We start from the raw sequence: 5,915 nt of genomic DNA on the forward strand, positions 1-5,915 counted from the left end.
CGATTGTGGAAGCATGGAAAAACAAAAAGAAGTGAATTTAAAAATCATAAAATCCTATCCCTATTAGCATTTCCTCTTAATTTCTATTTTTCTCTCCCCACTTCACTAATGCACTCCAAACCTGTATCTATGTATAAAAATGTACATTAAAAATTTTTTAGATCTTTTCATCCATAACTTAGAAGGGTCTGAGACATTACCCTACTCGCAAGCTTACAAGTTTTCCTGCCACAGTGAGTGGATGCTGGCTGAAGAAAAGACTTCTGGCTCAGAGGGAGAAACACCGTATTGCTCTTAGCAACAGGATAGCCGAGTACACAACTCTCACAGGGCGACACAAAGGGGCCCAGCAATATCTGCAGATCGTACTATAGAGAACAACCACAAGCTTAGGGAATCTATATCGTTTATTATAGCAGTTCACTTGCCAGGACTTTTCCCCAGAGAGAGATGTGCTCAGCCTTTGCTCCAGAAGGAGACACTGCTTCTATACCCCAAGCCGGTTTTCTATACAGACATTCTTGAAAAGATATTCAAACAAGGCAGCCAGTGCTCACAAATTGTGCAGAAATGAGACTGCCCAAGAACACCCCCCAAAATCCAGTTTTTTTAAATCCAGTTTTTTAAACCAGTTCTTTTTCTACATAATTATCCACCCTTAATATGCTATCATGTTCTAAAATGGTATTAAGGATGACTTCAATTTCTGAACCTAGAAGGGTACTGTGACTTTAATTTCATTTAGTTCTACTTTAACTAGAAATGATTGAAATAACTAAGAGTTATTACCTTTATATTATTATGAAAAAATAACAATAATATTGTGTGATGACATATAAAAATTATGCCAGTCATCATTCCTAGTTGCAACAGTGGGTGTAGTGTTTATTTTCTGTTATAAAATTGATGGACTGCAAATAAAGAGATTAGAAGAAATGAATTAAATGATTCATTTTCAAATGTAGGCAGGGTAAAGTGGAATTGGTTTCTGAGAAAAAAGATGTCAACAGAAATGCCCATGAAATATCATCCCTTAATGGCAAAGACTTCCTGGACATCAGAACACCTAAATCAGGTAGAGGAACTCTGTGGAGGTGCTGGATATACCAACTCTTACAGTTCAAGGAACAAAAATAGACTCAACATGAAATACCTACCTTCAAGGCTACTGAACACGGGACACCTACATCGAGGCAAGGAATCTAGTTCACAAACATCCCTATTTCTGACCCAAAAGAGCCCGAGAATGGGCTTCTTTCTGAAGCATTTTATCAAGATTAAAAATACTCTGCCCACTTTCTCTACATTTTACCAGATTGAGTGTATCTATTTATAACTGTGCAACGAACATACAAACTATGTGTTTCGGCATAAAACGTTGTGATGAATAAATTTATAAGAGGAAAAATGCTGTGCCTCTGTTACTGTCGCTCTTTCCTCCCTGAAATCTCATTTTGTAGAATAAGCGACAGAAGGATATTGGTTGTCCTTCAGGACTTCACATCTTAAACACTTCTGAGTGCGTTTCCAGAGAACCGCAATGTCTAGGATTCTGACTTTGTGGGAGGAGTACTCCTACAACCGGTCTGTGGTGACTCGTGGTTTCAAGTCCAAGCCCAGGAGCCAGGCTTCCAGAGTTCAAATGTTGGATCTGCCACATACCATCTGGTGATCTTCATCTGACTACTTAAGCTCTCTGCCTTAGTTTCCTCAGCTGAGGAATGGTGGTAGTAATCATGCTTTCTTCACAGGGTTGGTGTAAGGATTAAGTAATTATAATGTCTGGCACATAATAACAGTACACTATTATCTGCATGTGGGCTAACTACTACCTTTACACACGGTAGAGGCAAGAAGCAAGGCATTGGTCACTGGTCAGCGACTTTAGAAGTTACAGAGCAGTCGTGCTGTGTGAACTGTATATGTCGGGGCAAGATTGTGCTCTGAGGTCATTAGAAGCTGGTCATCTGGCTGGATTGTTAGCCAGATGGTCTCCGTTCAGAGACTGCCTGAAGCATTTTCTTTTACTAAGACATTATTTATTATTATTATTAATTTTAAAGCAGTTTAAGTTTCACAGCAAAAATGGGAGGAAGTTACAGAAATTTCCTATATATCCCTTTGTAGGGATGGCTGACAATACTGACTCCAAATTAGCTACTCCATCTTGTTTATGTCTGTGCAATGGCCTTCCCGTAGGCCCCTTAGAGGTTATTGTATATCCTGACTGGAATGCAGGAAGACTTGTTCTGATCTTCCCTAAGGCCGTTGATAACTAGTAGAGATAACACAGTTCTTCCCCTCCCTCCCCTCTGGCACACAGATGGCATCACTTTAGATAACTAGTAGCCCCTCCCTCTATAAAATCCAGACTTTGCAGAGAATAACTGCCTAGTGCCTGGATCACGTGCCCACCTGACCCCCTCCCTGTCAGTGAGTTACCCTGAATAAAATTGTGTAAGTGGTGAGGAATGGCTTGCTTTGCTTTTTGGTCTCAAAGTGCCTTCTTAGTGTGGAAGATACTTTACTGCCCCTCCTCCACCTTATAACACTTCTGCTCACACGCTTGGGAGCCTCTCTCGTTATGAACATCCCCCACCAAAGTGGTACATCTGTTACAATGGATGAATCCACATTGATACATCATAATCACCCAACCTCCACAGTTTACATTATAGTTTGCATAGTTAACATTCTTGGTGGTGTACATTCTATGGGTTTGGACAAGTGTAAAATGACATGCATCCATCACTACAATATCATACAGAGTATTTTCCCTGCATAAAAAACCCTGTGTTCTCCTTATTCATCCTTCCCTTCTCTCCGACTCATGGCAACCACTTGTCTTTTTACTGTTTCCATAGTTTTAGTTTTTACTGCTTCCACTTTTACTGTTTCCCTAGTTTTGCTTTTTTTTTTTTTTTGTTTTTTTTGTTATGGAATCATACAGTATAATAGTTAGGCCCTCAGAGTGGATTCTTTCACTTAAAAATATGCATTTAAGAGTCCTCCATGTCTTTTCATGGCTCAGTAGCTCATTTCTTTTTAGCACTGAATAATATTCCATTGTCCAGATATACTACAGTTTATTTATCCATTCACCTACTGAAGGACATCTTGGTTACTTGGAAGTTTTAGCAATTATGAATCAAGCTGTTATAAACACCCATGTGTAGATTTTTGTGTAGACATAAGTTTTCAATTCCTTTGGGTAAATACTAAGGAGCATGTTTGCTGGATCATATGGTAAGAGTATGTTTGGTTTTGTTACAGGATTTTTTCTCTGTTGGTGCTGAAAAGGTTGCCATCAGGGTTTCTAAATCGAGGGGTTTTCATGGGCTTGTCAGTGGGCTGTTTTAATCTGATGAACCCTCCCTGCGCCTGTCATCCAATCAGGTTTTTGTCACCTATCTATCATGTGGGAAAGGGTGGAGGACTCCTCCCAGGATAGTGTAAAATCTTTGTAAGGGTGGTTTCCTCTTAGTGCCGATGCCCCTTGTCCCTGATTGCCTGCCTTCCAACTATCTTTCATCAGTTTTATAAGAAATTGCTAACCTGCCTTCCAAAATGGCTATACCCTTTTATATTACCACTAGCAACGAGTGGAGTTCCTCTTGCTATCCCTCCTCACAGGCATTTTGTGTTGTCAGTGTTCTGGACTTTGGCCATTCTAATAGATAATGTAGTGGAATCTCACTATTGTTTTAATTTGCATTTCCTTGATGACATATGATGTTGAGCACATTTTCACATGCTTTTTTGCCATCTGTACATCTTCTTTGTGAGGTCTATTAAGGTCCTTGGACATTTTTCAGTTGGGTTGTTCATTTTCTTATTGTTTAGTTTTAAGACTTCTTTGTCTATTTGGATAAGTTCTTTATCAGATGTGTCTCATAAATATTTTGTCACAGTCTGTGGCTTGGTCTTCTCATTCTCTTGGCATTGTCTTTCAGTGAGCAGAGGTTTTTAATTTTAATGAAGTCCAGCTTATCAGTTATTACTTTCATGGATCATGCCTTTGGTGTTATATCTAAAAAGTCACGGTCGTGCCAAATGTTGTCGAGGTTTTTTTCCTGTGTTATTTTTTAGGTGTTTAATATCTTTTTGTTTTATATTTAGATCTATGATTCATTTTGAATTGATTTTTGTAAAGGGTAAGAGGATTGTCTAGATACACTGTTTTTTTTTTTTTTGCATGTGATGTCCAGTTGTTCCATTGTTCAACCACTATTGAAAAGACAGTCTTTGCTTTGCCTCTCTGTATTGCCTTTGCTGCTATATCTTAGATCAGTTCACTGTATTTATGTGAGTCTATTTCTGTGTTCTCTATTCTGTTCCAGTGATTCTTCTGCCAACACCACACTGTCCTGGTGACTGTAGCTTTATAGTAAGTCTCAAAGTCAGTGTCATACTTCCAACTTTGTTAATCTCATTCAATATTGAGCTAGCTCTTTCTTGAAGTATTTTTTTAGAGAGCATATCTCTGAAGACTTGCTTCTGCAGCTTTGCAATATTTTGCAAACACTCAAGTGTTCCTCATGTATCTCCTTGAAAGGAGTGGAGTTACTATGTACTTAATCATCTCAATCTCAATAAGCCTTACTCAAGTATGACAGATATATGGATTACAAAAATGGAAAAGTTTGAATTCTGAGACTCAAAGAACTTATATTGTATTAGGAAAGCTACTTGTATAACCATATGTTGCAATACCACATGATAACTGCAGAAATAATGATTACTCCAAGGTGTGGTATGGAGAAAGGCTAAGTATCAGCTTCAGTGGAGGAGGTTGGGGAAGGCTTGACTGGTAATAGAGATGATTAAATTTGTTCTTGATGAAGGAGTGGAGGCACCGATGGCTGAGGAGGCAGTGGTAGCAGTGGCAGTGGCTCTGGAGGCCCCAGTGCAAGTCCTGGCTTTGGCCCCAGTCCCACCATGGTGATGCTCACTGAGCTGCTGGTGCTCCTGGCCCCCCTTCTGGCCACAGCCTTGGACTACTTCATCAGGATCCACAGGCACAAAGAGGAGTACTTCTTGGAGCAGGTCACCTCGGGCACCAAGATGGGCTTCATCTTCAAGATGGCAGACGGCAGCTTCTTACCAACATCGATGTGGAGATGACAGGGCCTGATAATAAAAGAATGTATAAAGGAGACTGAGATGCTAGTGGGAAATACACATTTGCTGCTGACATAGATGGAACACAGTAGGTTTTGTTTTAGCAACAGGATGCTACCATGACTCCAAATATACTGATGTTCTCCATTGATATTGGGGAGGTCCCCAGAGGACAAGACATGGAAATAGAAGCTCACTAGAACAAGCTGGAAGAACTGATCAATGAGCTGGCAGGGGTGGCGGCAGCTGTCAAGCAGGAACAGGAGTCCATGGAAGTTCAGGAGAGGATGCACAGACCGATCAACAATGGCACAAGCAGCAGAGTGGTCCTTTGGTCCTTCGCTGAAGCTCTTGTTCTCATTGCCATGACACTGGGACAGATCAACTACTTGAAGAAATTTTTGAAGTCTGGAGGGTTGTTTAAAAAGACTTTTTTGGATGATCTCAAAATCATAATTCACCATTTACCAAACATCTTTGTCATACCAATGTCATTAGTTTCTACATTTTTTTCAGAACGGTACTTATGTACAGTTATGTACTCACAGTGCATGTTTCTTTGTGATTAGTAGATATTGGGGAAAACACCTTTTTAGGAAAGTTATGGTGAAAATTTGACACTCGATTGGTGTAATTTTTTATTTGAATTCTGCCTCCGTTATACAGGCCTGTCAGAACTCAAACACTGTAAATAAAATATAGGCATATAGTCCTGATTATATCTTCTTTTCCTTTTGTTTTCACGTAAAATGCAGTCTGTTCAGACTAGTACTTTAACTAAAATGCCTGCATTC

At 39.6% G+C, this 5,915-nt stretch overlaps 1 pseudogene; it reads left to right on the forward strand.

Annotated features, from left to right (window-relative positions):
* Positions 1-4,938: 4,938 nt before the first annotated feature.
* Positions 4,939-5,690, forward strand: LOC100468146 (annotated as a pseudogene).
* The last annotated feature ends 225 nt before the right edge of the window (positions 5,691-5,915 follow it).

The sequence above is a fragment of the Ailuropoda melanoleuca genome, chromosome 1 (assembly GCF_002007445.2).
Source record: "Ailuropoda melanoleuca isolate Jingjing chromosome 1, ASM200744v2, whole genome shotgun sequence".
In the NCBI taxonomy this organism is placed as follows: Eukaryota; Metazoa; Chordata; class Mammalia; order Carnivora; family Ursidae; genus Ailuropoda; species Ailuropoda melanoleuca.